The sequence below is a fragment of the Armigeres subalbatus genome, chromosome 3 (assembly GCF_024139115.2).
Source record: "Armigeres subalbatus isolate Guangzhou_Male chromosome 3, GZ_Asu_2, whole genome shotgun sequence".
NCBI classification, from domain to species: domain Eukaryota; kingdom Metazoa; phylum Arthropoda; class Insecta; order Diptera; family Culicidae; genus Armigeres; species Armigeres subalbatus.
The window spans coordinates 34,829,233-34,848,314 of NC_085141.1; the positions used below are offsets into that span (position 1 = coordinate 34,829,233).

Here is a 19,082-nt window from a genome sequence, read left to right on the forward strand (position 1 = left end):
TTTAGGCAAATGATGTTTTCATCACTTAGGAGATCATCTTGACCATTGTAAATTAGTACTGGCGGTGCCAGAGTTGTGATAATGTTCGTTCACCAGCAATTTTGACGTAATTAGTTCATTCATAATTTGGCCAGTATAGAAGTTGAACAAAACCCTATTTTGACGCTGAAATTAAGAGAGCAACCAAGAAATTCCCCTAATCTCGACATTATAATCCATATTTGGTGCAAAAATTCCTCGATAAAAATCTTGAAATATTCATTCTGGTGTTATTTCATAAATTTATCAAGAAATGCTTCGGAAAGTCTTCCAGGAAATATTTAAAATGATTATATATGCAATACTTCCAGGAATTAATTCGGTAAGCCATGCACATATTTCTATCTTCAACTTTTCATTAAAAATTATTCCAGGAATTTATTTTAAAATTCCAACAGGACTTCTTTTCAAATATTCTCCGCAAATGAATTCAGAAATTGTTATCGGAAGCTCACTAACTTCCGGGAAATTTCTTCTGAAATTTCTATAGGAAAACCAAATTCTGCAAGAAATTCTTCTGGAAATTCGTTCAGAAATTCTAAGGATTTCTAACGGAAATCTTCCAAAAAAGTCCTTTGTAACTTTTTCAAAAATTCCTACAGGAATTCCTTAAGAAATAATTTCATTAATTCCCAGAGCAATCGCTACAGCGAAAATTATATTTTTTTTAAATTTATCCAGCTGAATTCTCTCCAAATAGAAATGATTTTTTTTAGGAATAGATGAAATAATGTTAAGACGAAATTCTATAAACATCCGAACGAATTACAAAAGGAATTTCTAAAGGATTTTTGTAAAACAATTTTCGAAATTCTTAACCTTCCGAGACTCGCATGGTCCTGGAGCGGTCACGCAGTTCCGCCTCTGTTGTAAACGACACGCGAGCTGCGAGTGCGAGTCCTGGAAGGTTGATTTTCTTCAAGAATTCTTTGGATATTCAGCTAAGAGTTCTCCTCAAGAGATTTCTTTGGAGAATCCTAACGAAATTACTCAAAAAAAAATCCAGAGTATTCTTGGGAAATTCTTCCAGATACTCATTTGAAAGTCTAATAATTTGGAAATTCTCTTAGAACTTTCTTCAGAACTGCCTCCAGCATATTTATTTCAGAAAACCTTAGGGAGTTTTATATGGATTTCTTAGAATTTTCAGAGGATTTCCCGTAGAATCTTTCGAAGAATCTTCTGGAGAAATTCACAAAGGATGTTGAAAGGATGGAAGAATGTTCAATGGAAATTATTTGGAACTCCTGGTGGAGCTCTCGAAAGTATTTCTGAAGGAACTTACAAATGATTTTTAGAAAGATTTTCCAAAGAAAAATCCGAACGGATTTTCTAAAAATATTCCTAAAGGAATTACTGAGAAAATTTCTAAACAAATTTTGCATGAAGTTTCTAAAAGAATTCCTTGTGGAACTTCCGGATGAATTCCTGAAGGGATTTTTGAAAAAAATTATGATGGAAGGTCTAATGGAATGCCTAGCTTCTCCAGATATTTCTTCGAGAATTACGTCAGGATTTCCTCCAGGAAAATTTCATTTTTTCATCTGTGTGTTCTATATTTATAGCACTAGGTAGTTAGATTTAAATGAGGTAAAAATTATTAATGAATTAAAAACACAGATACTCCCATTGAAATTAAAAGTGCACTTTTAAATAAAATCCGTAGATTTCCGCAAAAATATTCAAATTTCCGTAGTTTTTACCTACGGATCCGTAGATCCGTAGAAAGCACTCAATTCCGTAAATCTACGGAAATTTCCGTAGATCTGGCATCGCTGCCGTTAAGAAATAGACGCCAGCAGCGAGCAACAAGCGTAAAGGTTCCCCCAAACATACGCGACGCGACAGTCGCAACGCGATTCTATCGCTTGGCGACAGCGATTCTGTCGCCGTTGGTATGGAAGCGTAAATCAAACATTGCTTGCAGCGACCCAACGATAGAATCGCGGCGATGAAATCGCTTAGGTCTGGGGGAGCCTTAAAAAAGAAGAAGCCCTTCTCGAACGCGTTGATGATGATGACGCTTTGGCTGACAAAGAAGCGGGATACAAGACACTAGCTGATTGGCCCACCAATTGGGAAGCAGAGAAGATTCAAAATCAAGTAGTATAAAAGAAAAGTGCATTCGCTCGCAGAGTCAAGGGAACAATTCGAGAACATTGGGAATCCAAATGGTTCTCAAACAGAGACGTTGCTTTGAGAAGAATCAAACCATCCACTTTACCCTGGCCAGACAACAAAAACCCGAAATATCGTCGCACTCTCTCCCGTCTACGAATCGGCCATACTCGTCTTACCCATGGCTACATACTCGATAAAACCGAACCCCCAATATGCATCACTTGCAATATCCCCCTCACTGTCCCCCATATCCTATCAGAATGTAACGCTTATGCAACGCAACGCTTGGCTTTAAATTTGAGTAGCACGCCTGAGGAGATTTTATCACCACCCAACGAAGAGAAACTGATTGAATTCCTGAAGGACACCAACTTGATCGACCAACTGTAAACACCAACCGTTAGGGATGAATGACCGCCTGAGTTAATATCCCTCAAAAACAAACCATCAACCATCGCAGAGCATTCAGTCTTTTTTATACCATCACTAGAAATTCGCGTTTATTTGAAAAGATCGTTTTCTTACTTTTTGCACTTAGCCGAAGCAAACAGCCTATTTCAAGGCTCTAAGAGTTAAAAATAATGTTCTCCTTCAGTCGCTATCGCACGGATTAGAAGGCCCTTCAGTGGAAAGGCTGAGATACAGTCTACATCCCCTGCTGAGCCAACTTGTGGTTTATTTCAGGCAGTCCTTCAGTGGGAAGGTTGCCACTGTCGAGGCTAATATTTCGTGACCGGACCGATAGGGTAAATCACTACTTGGGCCTATGGACCCGGTTCCCGGCTCACTGCACAGAAAACTAATGATTCATACTGTTTGGAAGCCGTAGGTTTATGATTGATAATTTTTTAAAAGTCTCCCATTTATTTTTCACAATACTCAATATTTTTCAATCACTTGTTTTACTCCTAATTGATCCAATTGTAGAAAATAAAAATGTAGATTTCAAAATCTCGCTCTCCGATGCCACACCACTGAGCCGGAGTGATTCTTTCCACTTTTACAAAACGGTATCATCAAATAAACACCTACCTGAAAATCGTCCTAGTGCTCGTTACAATCATTGCTTCAAGCTTTTAATCAACACACCATAATGCTTAACACATGCACTTCAATCTAATCACTAGAACGTATCACTAGAACTTATATAAACATAATTAGAATACATTTAAAAATATATTCTCAAACCGAACAAAAAATCACCTCGGCCCAAAAACTTCTAGCCGCACCGTGCTGCCAAAAGGCCAGGAGAATGAAAATGATCCTTCATCGTTAATAGGAAAACTGTCTAATACGTTGACGCTATCATGTTATTTATAATTTTCTCGATTTCAAAAGGTGAAAAAATATTGTTTTTAAGTATTTGGAAAAAATTCGGATGAGTAAATATATCTTCTCAACCAAATAAAAATGATTATGAATGATACCATCTGTCATCTTGTTGTCGTGGAACGTGCATATTTTGTTTACGTCGCATTTTCTACCGTCCTGAGAGAGAATGAGAGAAAAATGGTGAGAGATTGAGTAAAATTTTGCTTAGGCCGGGAACTGGTTGGATGATATGCCGAAGGGAAATCGCGAGGACTGAAATGAGTGCTGCACCTCATTGATTTAAATCACATAAAAGCTTTTTAAACGATGTTTGGCAAGGATAGCTATTTTTAAGCAAAAGTGAACCCCAATGCAGTATTATACAGCCCACAAAATTCAGGAAAAGTTGCTTCCTGTCATAAATATCAATTGAATAATGCAGTCGTACGCATGTTAGGCCGGGAATGGGGTAAGAAACCCTACTTCCTGAATTTTTTTTGACGATTTTTGATCGTAGTAGATTTGATTTCTGTGTCGGTTTGATGAGAAGATTTTGCCAAGGAATGGTATGCAACGCCGATTATTTATCCAAAATACTTGATGTGAGAAATTTGGACATATTATGTATCTTAGTCCTACGTCCACTTAGCGGTTATGTCACAGACATTACCCACTGTTCGTTTTTTGTCTTCTAAACGGGACACTGAAAGAATAGGAGGGATCATAAACTCTGTCTGGTGGCTGTCTGGTATCTGGTGGCTGTCCGGATTGCTCCGGACAACACGGACGCAAGTATATTCATATGTAACAGAACATTCATATTACGATTACATTTGGAAAATGTGCTATTACATGCTGCCATAATGCCTTACCTTTTCTTTTGTGTCTAATATTACCCACACAGAAAATTCACAGCGAACAGAACCGCATCGTTCTACATCCATTTAGCAATAACCAAAAAACAGATAACAGCATGCAGGCCACCATCAGTGCTCCGCCCAATTTCAGAACAAATCTTTTAAGCCGATCACTGCTGGTCTCTCGAACGTACAGCTTCTCGCTAAAGTAGTTACAAGTCAGCCAGCTATGATTGACTGAAGGATTGTGTCTCGGTTCTAGAAAATCCGCTGCAAACGTGTTGTTATTCGGTTCGGTTGACACGGATCCGGTCAGGGTTGCGCTGCTCCAGGTCTTATTCGGAAATCGTATGCAGCTGTTCAGCAATAATAGGCTTTTTGAGGATAGAATTAATATGGATCTTGGTTTAGTAGGATGTCTTTATAAGTCTAGTAGACGAGTTGATGGCATTCCGGCAATTCTAACTTTTGTTAAGATAAAATACAAGTGGTAATAATTGGAATAGTGCGAACTAGTCTTCTAGACCTACGAAATGATTTTTGGGAATGTACGTGTTATAGTACGTGAAACCTAATTGATGTAAGTTCCAGAATGGCTCTTCATTTGTCGGATGTGCTTCTTCTACCACGGACTCGCAGTTAAAGATCTGCACACAGAAACACCTTACAGTAATGTTGATCAGCTTTTCATTGCAGGTAAGATATAGCCGCCAACAATGAGACTGCAGCATGTCATCAGTTACCCAGCTGTCTGGAACGTTGAACGGTCGCAAATCGGATGATATTTCTACCAAAAATGCTCTTATTTGGGTTCCAGTTTGACATTGTGCCAGTGGTATATTTGGCTTGACACATTTTCCAAAGCTGAGCGTTGCTACAGAAAAATGACAGAGCAGAACAAGAAACCATGCGAACGAATGCATGATGTCGCGTTAGGGAAATAACATCCCGTCACATGAACCCGAGCCTATATAGAAAAGTGACTAATGAGTTCCATTCATTGGTAATAGGCCAATTTCGATAAAGGTATGCCAAAGAAAGTGTTGTGATTAGGGACTGCCTTAGCAGCTAATGCTCCGTTTTGTCATTTTATTTTATTATTTCTCATAATTTGTAGTCGGATCTTGTGTTCTAGTTGATAAATTCTTTGTTCGATCAAGGTGAACCTAAAAATATCCCATAGTAAATATAACACGTTAATGTGAGAAAATTGGGGAAATCTAAGTCAGACTGGAAATTATTTGTTTATTCGTAAACATAAAAATGTGAATATCTGTTATTAATATTTGTCGGGTTTCGGATTATGGAATTATCGAAAGAGACAAGCCCGCATCGGGCAGAAAATCTCTTGAGCAAAGTTAAACAAAATTCCACGATTTTTTTTTTTCAAATCTGGATTCGGTCCGTATAATATGAAACCAGACCACTTCTACTTAATCGTAACACCGTCTTCAGCGTTGTTTCAATTCTTTTTCCTAACTTCTTTTCGAGTCGACCGAGCTACTCAAGTGTAGGTAAACTCACTTGAAGTACCAACCGCTTAAGATATAGATCAATCCGGGCACCAACGAGTAGTAGGCATTTAATTCAAATTGTGGGGTAGCACTCCAGTAGCATACTGCAGCGGTGCGGTGAGCCCCAACGCGATGACTTCCCAGAATAATTCAAACGCACATAATCCATCAGAGGCGCGGTTGATAATCATCGTTGTGTGGTTGAGGATGGTGAAAGTTAGGTAACTTGATGTTACTCGATGCAGGCAGAAGCACAAACTCTGAACGGATTAGACAATAATTGTCCAATGATTACCGATCCCTGTTGGTTGATCTGATGGCTATCAGATCGAGATGAGAGGAAAGCTTTGCTTGCTCTGAAGCTGTTTCGTCTTCATGTGCGACCGCTTGAGGTGATGAAAGGGAAAGTGGTCGTGGATGTTGATGTTAGTCGGTATCATAACTATCGGGAGCTTGCACTATGGTTTTAATGCAATATAATCCTACGTCAGGCATTTAATTGGCGGTGATGGTGAATGTGAATAAAAATGTTTGATCGCCGATCAGTCCAATCATATTCGAAATACTCAATCGAGTTTTGAAAACCGGGCAGGAGGATTAGCGAAGTTCGATTTTTTTTGCAATTTGTATTGTAAACCTTGTATAGGGCCCTCCTTGGCAGTGCGGTAAGATGCGCGGCTACAAAGCAAAACCATACTGAGGGTGGCTAGGTTCGTTTATTCGGTCCCGGTCAAGGCAATTTTCGGTTTGGAAATCGTCTCGACTTCCCTGGGCATAAAAGTAGCATCGTGTTAGCCTCATGATATGTATACGAATGCAGAAATGGTAACTTACTTGGGTTAGAAAACTCGCATTTAATAACTGTGGAAGTGCTCAATGAACACTAAGCTGCGAGGCGAACTAACACACTAAATTTAGAAAAGCTCGTTGTTATGAAAAACGACAACAAAAGAATATTATTTGTTGTTTTTCATGGTCGCATATGGGATGAAGTTGAAGTCGGCAATGACGCAGCATTGGGTTCGACCCTTTTTATTGCCCAAATATTTTGTAGCCTAGAAATTATATAAGAATATAATCGACATTGGGTACTGCACGAAAGATTCTATTTCATTCTTCATGAAACTTAGAAAACAACACGGCCAGCAAATGTCAATTTTGACAGTCAGCCCTTGTTGTTTTCTAATTTTTTGGCAGTGAAAAAAAGATTGGGCTCGTCCGTGCAGTGACCTTTAAGATAGCCTAACACCTCGGGAATTTCCGCCGAGATAGCGATCCTACAAAAAAAATAGGCGAGGTATTCGATATTGTGCGTTAGTGACACTTGATGTGAAGAACGCATTCAACAGCGCAAGCTGGGATGCCATTGCGCTCTCGTTACATTTTTTTGGCCTACCGGTGGGCTTGTACCGGATTTTGGAAAGCTATTTCCAGAACTGTGTACTATTATACCAGACCGATGCCGGTCAGAGAAGCGTTCCTATTACTGCAGAAGTTCCGTAAGGTTCAATACTGGGCCCGATATTATGAAACCTTATGTATGACGGGGTTCTGAAGCTAAAGTTCCCTCCTGGTGTTAAGATCATCGGCTTCGCAGATGACGTAACCTTGGAGGTCTACGGGGAGTCAATTCCCGAGGTAGAACTGACCGCAGCACACGCGATCAGCACAGTGGATTATCATCAACAACCGCAAGTCGGTTCAACATGCAGTGATTCACGTGGGTGAAGTCGCGATCGCATTAAAGCAGATTTTTAAGCTCCTTGGGGTCGTAATAGACGACAAGCTGACCTTCGCCAGCCATGTCGACTATGCGTGCAAGAGGGCTTCGACTGCTGTTGCAGCATTATCGAGGATGATGTCCAGCAGTTCCAAGGTGTGTGCCAGTAGACGTAGGCTACTGGCAGGCGTTGCCGTATCTATTCTTAGGTACGGCGGCCCGTCCTGGGCGAGAGCTCTGGGGGTAACCAGTTACCTGCGGAAGCTGGAGAGCACGTACCGCTTGATGTGTCTCAGAGTGATATCTGCCTACCGCACGATATCACACGATGCAGCCTGCGTGATTGCGAGCATGATGCCAGTCGGGCTGGTCATCCGGGAAGACGAGGAGTGTTTCGAGCTACGTGGCACAAGGGGAGCTCGGGGAGTTCGATTGCCATATTGCGCTACTCGTGTGGGTTTGGTGGGTCGGACACCTGTCAACCCCACTCCCAGAGTGTTGATTCAAGGTGCCTGTTTTCAAATTTTCCTTCATCCCTCTATAAAAAAAGAAAAAAAAACACCAGGGCATGTGAAATATAATTCCCGACATCATTTAAAATGCACGGGGATTACCATTTAAAATGTTTTGTAAGGATATTTCATAGAAATAGATGACACATAATTTCTACGATTAGAAAGAAGCATAAACAAAACTGCTCATTTACAAACCAATCAACCAAAATGCTGATGTCATTGGGAGTACATCCTAGAATAGTACTCGTCGGTGGAAACCCTTTATTTGAGCGACACACATCTTACTGTCAGTTTCACTTTTCACACAGATGCACTTTTCTTTTCTCCAACTAAAAGCTTGGTAGAAGGAAGGTCGTTCGATTAATATTATCTCTATCTTCTTTTTCTTCTATGGCCCTACATTCCAACTGGAACTTGGCCTGCTTTTCAACTTAGTATTCTGTTAGCATTTTCTCAGTAGTTAATTGAAAGCTTTTCTATGTCCGCCATTGCATGGGTATGGGTTTTGTGTGGCAAATACAATGGATACACTATGCCCAGGGACTCGAGATCGTTGGATCAAGAAAGCAAGGGCTGCCTTTGCGAGTTTAAGAAATATCTGGAAAAACAGGCAGATAAGTGAACGCTCCAAAATACGAATTTTCAACTCTAACGTGAAATCTGTGCTGTTATACGCTAGCGAAACATGGTGTGTATCAGTGGAGAACACTCAATGGCTGCAGGTGTTCATTAACAGATGCCTGCGGTATATAATTCGGGCCTGGTGACCTCACAACTGGATCTCAAACAACGAGCTCCATCGTCGTTGTCACCAGAGGCCGATAGCAACAGAAATTTGGGGCTGGGTCGGCCACACTCTACGTAGGGGCGGAAACGAAAACTGTAAACAAGCATTAGACTGGAACCCAGCGTGACATCGCAGCAGAGGCAGACCCAGAGGCTCATGGCGGCGAAGCCTCAATGAGGAAATAAAAGAAGTCGACCGAAATCTAACCTGGCAACAGGTTAAAGCGATAGCCGGGCAACGCTCAGGATGGAGATCTTTCAAGTCGGCCCTTTGCACCACCGGAGGTTTACAGGATCCATAAGTAAGTAAGTAAAGGGACTCGAGAATGTTTCCCACCCGAAAACATCTTAGGCCGAACCGAGAATCGAACTCGCCATCGGCGAGTGGCTCGCAAGACTAACTGGGGAGTCGTCTATGTCCCGACCCAATAACGTCTCCGTACGATTGTAAAAATCTCCATATTATTATTATTATTATTATTATTATTAATTGGTACATTCATCTGACATCATTGTCTACATGAATAAAACTTAAGCTAGGCAAATGCGTTAGATTGCAACAATCGTAGTCTGAAATTACTTGTGCTTATAGAAAAATCAAATAAACTGTAAACACTATTAAACATACAACACATTATACGTATTGGCTCGTTCTGACCATAGCCAGTGCGTCTATAGTCCAATCTTAAAAAGTTCGTTTGTCTCAAATTACGAGGAATAACATTTATGTTGATTTGAGCTAGCAAATTGGATTAATCAATACATCCAGTTATCATTTTATCTATAAACAGAACTCTTTTCACCTGACGTCTCCTAGTTAATGTGTCCATTGCAAGTAAACGGCAGCGACTCCGGTATGATGGTAAGTTGAAAGAGTCACGCCAAGGAAGATACCTCAACGCATAACGAACAAAACGAGATTGGACGGCTTCTATTCTCGAAGTCCAGCTTTCAGAATAAGGGCTCCATACGAACAATTCTGTATAAGAATCTACCAAAACTTGTATAAGATCTGGGCATATGCGAAATTATTAGATTCTTATACAAGTATTGTATAAGAATCTAACAATTTTGTAAGCTTTTCTAACAATATTTGTTTGTGCGCTTACATTTTTTGTATAAGAATCTAACAATTTCGCATATGCCCAGATCTTATACAGGTTTTGGTAGATTCTTATACAGAATTGTTAGAAAATCTAACAACCGCCGGTTGGGTGTACGTTATGTGGAAGACATTGATTTGGAAAATGTATTGGAGGTAACCACTTTCCCTTCGATGGGACTTGAACCCATGACCCTACAGTACGCTAGACTGGTGCTTTAACCAACTAAGCTACGAAGGACCTCCGTCGGCCTTCGCAACCTAGCGACTACTGAACGAGCTCGAGATTCCCAAATTGGACGCATAGTCAAATCACTCGCAATCCATTTCTCAAGCCAATACTTCCACATGTGTATTGTACACGTCCACATTAGAGGAGCGTGAGTATTTAGAATGTCTGGCGGCTATACACATTCTTCATCAGCAACGGTACTAACTGATCAAGTGAGGTTGTGTAAGCTATTTGCCAGTCGGTCGTCAAGCTCAGACCCGACCGCATTGCGTAGGCAAGAGCACGCAACTCAAGTTCAGTTCAATCAAAGGTAATTCAATAGTTCAATCAAAGGTAATCAATCAAAGGCATCCTGGGCACTGTTGCCCTTCTGACATCAGCTAGAGTGAGAAGGTACGCCTCGAGCGTCTGTTCACCAGGAGGTGCGGCTCAAACAGCGTCTGCCTGGTACCCAGCGGCTGATCAACGAAATGCTGTATCGCGACAGCTATACCTAAGGTGGCAGCCTCACCAGCGCGATGTAGGTAACGCGACCCCGGTAAGGTAACTTACTGAAGCCTCTCATAGAAAAAGAAAAGAGAACGAGAAAAAGAGAACGTTATTTTTGGCAATCGACCCGGCAACGAAATAAGGACTATGATTGGAAACTCGGTACCTGGAATGTCAGGACCCTAAATGAACATGGACGAGTGAGCCTTCTGGCTCGCGAACTGCAGAAGGTTGGAGTGAACGTGGCCGCTATTCAAGAAGTCCGATGGCCTAGATCCGGAGAACGTGAATTCCGAGCCGTGGACCCCACGACCAACACTGCATTCAAGTATAACATCTATCACAGCGGCAGCGGAAAAGCAGAGCATGGAGTTGGTTTCGTAGTGATGGGCAAGCAGATGAAGCGAGTGATGCGGTGGAAACCCATTAGCGAACGAATCTGTGTGTTGAGGATACGGGGCAAATTCTTCAATTACAGCCTAATCAACGTTTACGCACCGACAAACGATAAATCCGACGACGTGAAGGACACGTTTTATGAATGTCTTGATGAAGCCTATGGGGAGTGCCCAAAGCATGACGTGAAAATTGTTATCGGAGACGCTAACGCTCAGGTCGGTAGAGAGGACTTTTTCCGTCCCATAATCGGTAGGGAGAGCCTTCACTCCGCTACCAATGACAACGGCCTACGGCTAGTAAATTTCGCTGCTGCCAGAGGGATGGCCATCAGCAGCACCTACTTTGCACGAAAGAATATCCGAAAACGCCATTTCTCGGATGTTATCGATGTGCGGACATTCAGAGGTCCGAACATTGACTCTGATCACTACCTCGTTGTCAGTAAAATTCGATCACGGTTGTCAACTGTATCGAAAGAAAGATCACAGCGAAAAATGCGTTACAATATCCAGCGATTGTCGGCGGAAGGAGTATCTGCTGAGTACTGCCAGAAGCTCGAAGAACGGATAAGTGCAATCAACGTTAGCGACAATATCGATCTATGAGAGTCGATCCATGGAGCGGTGAGCACAACAGCACGAAAAGTGTTAGGCACTGCATGGAGGCGACGAAGGACGGGTTGATTCGATGTGGAGTGTCAGAGAGTGACAGACGAAAAGAACGTTGCCAGAAGCTGGATGTTGGTGTCGGGTACCCGATCGAATAGAGATCGGTACAAGGAAGCAAGAGCAACCGAAAAACGAACCCACCGGAGGAAGAAAAAAGAGTACGAAGAACAAGTTATTAGTGAGGCGCAGGAAAAAATGGAGCAGAACGATATGCGGAGAAAGACAGCGCCATCTCCCGTCATGTACAACGACCAACAAGGGAATCTGCTGACAGATAAAATCGAAGTGGCTGCCAGGTGGAAGCAACACTTCGAAACTTTGTTGAATAGTGGAAGTGACGGTGCATTGATGAACAGAATAAATATTAGCGACGATGGACAAGCTGTCGAGTCGCCTACACCAGATGAGGTTAAAAAGCTGTTAAAGAGCTGAAAAACAATAGGGCTGCGGGGAAGAACCAGCTTCCGGCTGAACTTCTCAAACATGGCAGTGAGCAGCTTTTGAAGTTCTGCACCATATTATGTCGAAAATATGGGAAGACGAGGAAATGCCTGCTAGCTGGTTGGACAGCCTCATTTGCCCTCTCTTTAAGAAAGGGCACAGACTGGAGTGCACCAATTACCGAGGAATAACCCTCCTTAATTCGGCGTACAAAATTATGTCCCGTATTCTGTTCAACAGATTGAGACCGCTTGAAGAGTCCTTCGTCGGCGAATACCAAGCAGGTTTCGTGAGGGCCGATCAACGACGGATCAAATGTTTACCCTGAGACAAATCCTTGACAAATTCCGGAAGTACAACTTGCAGACACATCATCTGTTTATTGATTTCAAGGCGGCGTACGATTCAGTGAAACGGAATAAATTATGGCAAATTATGCTTAAACATGGTTTTCCGGCGAAACTGATACGGTTGATTCGTATAACGTTGGACGGATCGAAATCAAGTGTAAGGGTTGCGGATGAAATATCGACGTCATTTGTTACCTTAGATGGATTAAAGCAGGGTTATGCACTCTCGAATCTACTGTTCAATATAGCGCTCGAGGGAGCGATTAGGAGAGCTGGTGTGCAAACAAGCGGTACCATTATTACAAAATCGCATATGCTCCTGGGATTTGCGGACGATATCGATATTATCGGGATTGATCGCCGTGCCGTGGAAGAGGCTTTTGTGCCTTTTAATAGGGAGACAGCGAGGATTGGACTCACGATCAATACCAGCAAAACGAAGTACATACATGGTCGCTGGCAATCAACGTGGGTTCAAAAGTGCTGGTGGTAGTGAAATGGTGTTGGATGGTGAAAGATTTGAAGTGGTGGAAGAATTTGTGTATCTTGGAACATTAGTGACGTGCAATAATGATATTACCCGCGAGATGAAAAGGCGTATTGCAGCTGCAAATAGGGCTTATTACGGACTTCGTAACCAGCTTAAGTCCCGTAGTCTGCAAACGAAAACAAAACTCGCGCTGTATACTACTCTGATTCTTCTGGTGGCTTTATACGACCATGAAACATGGACGTTAAAGGATCGGAGAGCTTTCGGAGTGTTTGAGCGTAAGGTGCTGCGGACAATACTCGGCGGTAAACAAGAGAACGGTATCTGGCGGCATCGCATGAATCACGAATTGTACCAGGTATATAAAGGGCTGGATATTATTAAGCTTATACAACACGGCAGACTACGGTGGGCTGGTCACGTTGTTCGTATGCCGGAAGAACGTTAAGCGAAGATAATATTTAGTAGAGAACCCGGAAGAGGCCGCAGGCTTCGTGGAAGGCCGCGTACACGATGGCTTTTTGCAGTTGAAGAGGACCTCAATGTTCAGGGCGACTGGAAGCGATTGGCCCAGGATGGAGTCCAGTGGAGAAGGATACTCCATTCGGCGTAGGTTCATCGAAGAGCTGTAGCCCATCAAGTATCAAGTATCAAGTAAGTAATCGATTCAAAATTAATCGATTATCACAACGATGAATCGATTAATCGAAGTAATCAATTAATTAGCGACATCCTTATGATGTCGTAGAATCCTGATAAATCGATTAGTAACTAATCGATTACTCTCGATTCCTCTCGATTATTATATCGATTAATTTGCGACATCTCTAGCTGCAGGTTGTCGTTTGATCTCGTAGCTTAGTTTCCAAAAGGTCGATGTTGATGTAGATTTCTGATCTGAAAAATGCCAGCAGTTAGCAGCAAAATTACCTGGCTGGTTACCGGAATAGCACAAATTTGGTTTCTTCGGAAATACCCCATTACCTAGTCTGAACATCCGGAATGCTTGCATTTTGTCTGTAACAGGCTTTATGTTGTGAATTCTAGCTTAATTTTTCAAAGTTATGTCTCAAATTCCTTCCACAACGTGTTCAACAAGTTCTGTTTCTTGTAAGTTGATTAATAAGCTTCTGCGATTGACAATAATCAGCAAACGACTCACGACCATCTAATTTGTTTCAAATGTTTTTCGCAATTCAAACCCATTAATCGGCACTCCAAACGTCTTCCAGAGTCTCCTCATAAGATTTCAACAAGAAGTCTGCTTGAGTGTGTAACCAAGTTCTTGCGGTACTTTTCAGTTGCTTAATGACAACTAACTTTATAGTTTGACTGTCCAGTAGGGTGTCCCAAAATTGGACAAAGTCTGGAATTTTGGGGGCTCAACCTTTAAATGAAAGCTTAGGGTAAAACAAAAGAAAAAGTGTTCTACGACAACTCTGGGAAATGACGTTTAGGGGTGGCCCCGACGCGTTTTATGAAAAAAGTGCATTTTTTATAGGTAACATCGAAAATACCGGTATATCGGAAAGAAATTCGATGAAACCCATCCATTTTATATTTTTACATTTAACTTAGGGTCTATACTTTATGATAAAACTTTGATACCGCATGTTTTAGGTCTATATATTTTTCACTGATGCTTTAAATGCCCAAAAATGATGAATTTTTCTTAATATTTTTTCATTAATGCATCCAAAACGGATATCCATCATAATGCTTTCGAAACGAGATATACATAGAAAGATGGGGAATTTTATAACGAATATTTTGCTAGAAATGGCAACCTTCTATCTCTATCCGTTTAAAAGTTATTCACGATTTACTGCAGCTTGGAAAAATACTTTTTGAAATTTCGGATCATAATACCTGGATCATGTTTAAGTAAAAACCCAGATTAATCCACCTAGCGGTGATGGTGCCTTTCTCGACCTTCGTAAAATGTGTGTGCTTGAAAATAGATGAGCTAGTAGCTAGGAGTAAAAAAGACAAATTTCTTTGTCCGTTCTATGAAAATCAGATTATTTATGGCAAAGATATTGCAGATCCAGTTGAAAACCGAAAATCATATTTTGTCCCATTCCCGGATGTCGCGACTGCATCGCGAGTGGTGCCCGACTATGGCACAGTTGCGCACTACTCGCGATGCAGTTGCAACATCCGGAAATGCGAGAAAATGCGATTGTCGCGAAACCTCGGTTCGGTTTTCAGCTTGATCTACAATATGCTAATAAGAATTTCGACATTTTTGTTTCCTTTTCCAATCTTTTGACGTACATACCCCTGTTTTATTTTACCCAGTCATATATTTTAAGGATATCACTTTTGGTTGTAAATTGAACTGAAGCTCCGACTACACAAAAGAAAACGAAAATGTCATTCCCATCAAGCGAGCGGAGGGCAATATTTATTATGATATAAATCTCATGACCGTCTTTCTACCAAACTCCCGTATGAAGAGGAAGGAAGTGTATCAGTGTGGAAGCATCCGATAGTTCGTTTTCGGAAAGAAATTATAGCCTTTCGGTACAACTTTGTTGCACAAGAAAGGCAAAAAGTATTTTGGCCATAATTTCAAAGGTAATAGTCCAATCTGGCCAACTTTCTAAATAGAACAGGATTCCGCATCTAATGCAATTTGTTGTGAGTAAATCGGTTGAGGGTAAGTCCATTAAAAGTTAGCTAGACTTTTTTACTCGCTTTTTTATAACACATAGTATATTTTGGCCATAATTTCTGTGCCCATGGTCCAAATTTTCAATAGAAAACAATACGACAGGATTCCGCGTCGAATGAAACTTGTTGGAATTATAGATAGTGGAATATATAGATGAGTGAAGATAAATCCTCTGTCTCCAAACGAACTGAACTGTCAAACGTGTCTCCAAACGAGCATGACGTCACGATTTCAATGGAAACGTTAAGGGCTGTGACGTCATATGTGCGTGTGCACGGGCAGAAAAATCGACTCAGCCATGCTTTCGCTCATCTATATATTCTACTATCTATAGTTAGAATTAAATCGGTTGAGGATAAGTTCCAAAAAAGTGAGCTAAACTTTTCGCACTTTTGGTGCGCGCACACACACACACAGAGACATCATCGCAGTTCATCGAGCTTATACGTATATAACACTATGAGTCTGCAGGCCTTCTGTAAAAGTTTGGTTTTGGAGCGAACATACAGCCTTTTCGTAGAAAAGGCAAAATGGTGTTTCAGCCATAATTTCTGATCCCATAGTCCGATCTAGCCAATTTTCAATAGAAAACAATGGGACAAGATTCTGCGTCGAATGCAATCTGTTGCGAGCGTCAATAGATGAAGCCTAAGTGCTAAAAAAGTGAGCTAGACTTTTTCGAACTCTTTTTCACAATAAATAGTAATTTGACCATAACATCTAAGCCCATAGTCCGATCTGGCCAATTTTCAATAAGAAAATATGAGACATTCTGCGTCGAATGCAACTTGTTGTGAGCAAATCGGTTAAGGATATGTGCCTGGAAAATGAGTGACATTTTTTACGCGATTTTTTCGTATGAATTTGTATTTTGGCCATAACTTTCGATCCCATAGTCCGATCTGACCAATTTCAAATAGGAAACAATGGGACAGGATTCTGCGTCGAATGCAACTTGTTGCGAGCAAATCGGTTGAGGATAAGTGCCCGAAAAATGAGTGACATTTTTTACGCGATTTTTTCGTATGAATTTGTATTTTGGCCATAACTTTCGATCCCATAGTCCAATCTGGCCAATTTCAAATAGGAAACAATGGGACAGGACTCTGCGTCGAATGCAACTTGTTGCGAGCAAATCGGTTGAGGGTAAGTGCCCGAAAAATGAGTGACATTTTTTACGCGATTTTTTCGTATGAATTTGTATTTTGGCCATAACTTTTGATCCCATAGTCCGATCTGGCCAATTTCAAATAGGAAACAATAGGACAGGATTCTGCGTCGAATGCAACTTGTTGCGAGCAAATCGGTTGAGGGTAAGTGCCCGAAAAATGAGTGACATTTTTTTTAGTAGTTTTGCGCACACACACACACACACATACACACACACATACACACACACACACACACACACACACAGACATCACCTCGATTCGTCGAACTGAGTCGATTGGTATATAACACTATGGGTCTCCGGGCCTTCTATAAAAAGTTTGTTTTTGGAGCGATCATATAGCCTTTACCGTATACTTAGTATACGAGAAAGGCAAAAACGCCTACTTTTCCATACCAACCAAATGAGCGCTTTAATAACCAATATAGTATTCATATGAGTTGCATAAAATTGATTTTAATACTTATTTGAGTGTTATAATGGAAACCCAACGATGGGATGGACCAGCAGTAACATGACTGACTACAAATTGTTCAGTTAGTCTGGGTGAGTACTCAAATAGATTGATGAATATGGTTTCAAAACTACCCATAGGTAGGTTCAGTTTTCGTGTCATGGCTTGTCGAGCTGTGCAATGTTTCTCGATAACATGGAAATTAGTTGTTTTGTGACCATCTTGATATTTTGCAAGAACGATCATGTGAAGCAAATCCAACTAGATCATTTTGTTATCGATTTGTCATATTTTACGCCATATTAAAGCTCATTTTACGCCATTGCAAAAAATAGTGTGTGCAACTAATTGCAAAACTCGATTTTATCAGCACTCGTAGTATTTATCTCATTCGGCAAGCCTCGTTGGATAAACGTACAACCATGCTGATTAAATCATCTTTTTGCAACTAGTTACACAAATTACTATTATCATTATTATTTTATAATGCATATTGAAATATTTGGCATCTACCATCTACGGAATCTCTGGAAATAAGAACAATTTACACTAATTACGAACTATTTTGCCTACCAATACTGAAGACAATGATAAATTGATTGCATCGATAAATCGGGACCAAAATGAACCAGCCGGATTAACTTCACATGATCGTGCTGGTTAAAAAATCAAGTTGGTCAGAAAACAATTAATTTCCTTGTTATCGTGAAACATTGCACAGCTCACCAAACCATGAAACGATAGCTGAACCTACCTATGAGTAGTTTTGAAACCATATTCATCAATCTATTTGAGTACTCACCCAGACTAACTGAACAATTTGTAGTCAGTCATGTTACTGCTGGTCCATCGTTGGGTTTCCATTATAACACTCAAATAAGTATTAAAATCAATTTTATGCAACTCATATGAATGCTATATTGGTTATTAAAGCACTCATTTGGTTGGTATGGAAAAGTAGGCGTTTTTTACTTAAACATGATCCAAGTATTATGATCCGAAATTTCAAAAGTCTTTTCCAAGCTGCAGTAAATAGTGAATAACTTTTAAACGGATAGAGATAGGAGGTTGCTATTTTTAGCAAAATATTCGTTATAAAATTCCCCACCTTTCTATGTATATCTAGTTTCGAAAGCATTATGATGGATACCCGTTTTGGATGCATTAATAAAAAAATATTAAGAAAAATTCATCATTTTTGGGCATTTAAAGTATCAGTGAAAAATATATAGAGCTAAAACATGCGGTATCAAAGTTTTGCCATAAAGTATAGACCCTAAGTTAAATGTAAAAAATATAAAATGGATGGGTTTCATCGAATTTCTTTCCGATATACCGGTATTTTCGATGTTACCTATAAAAAATGCACTTTTTTCATAAAACGCGTCGGGGCCAACCCTAAACGTCATTTCCCAGAGTTGTCGTAGAACAATTTTTCTTTTGTTTTACCCTAAGCATTCATTTGAAGGTTGAGCCCCCAAAATCCCAGACTTTGTCCAATTTTGGGACACCCTACTGTCCAGCCCAAGTACACGCTTCATGTTGTCGCTGATTACAATGAAATGGTTGATATCTTCATTCTCACGTTTCCAAAATAACAGTAGAACAACTGCAACTTCTTCAAGACGATAACCATTGATTGACGGTACTGGGCCAATGCTTGATACATTCGGTTGACATTCAGCATACATTCGGTTGGTAGCATTCATAGTGCTTTGAGCAGGGATTCCTACAGATTCTTGTCGA

General features: G+C 40.6%; 1 protein-coding gene across 2 annotated transcripts in view; it reads right to left on the reverse strand.

Moving 5' to 3' along the window:
- LOC134220044 (uncharacterized) overlaps window positions 1-19,082 on the reverse strand; it is a 587,564-nt gene that overhangs the window by 66,249 nt on the left and 502,233 nt on the right. The gene's annotated exons all lie outside the window — the stretch shown is intronic.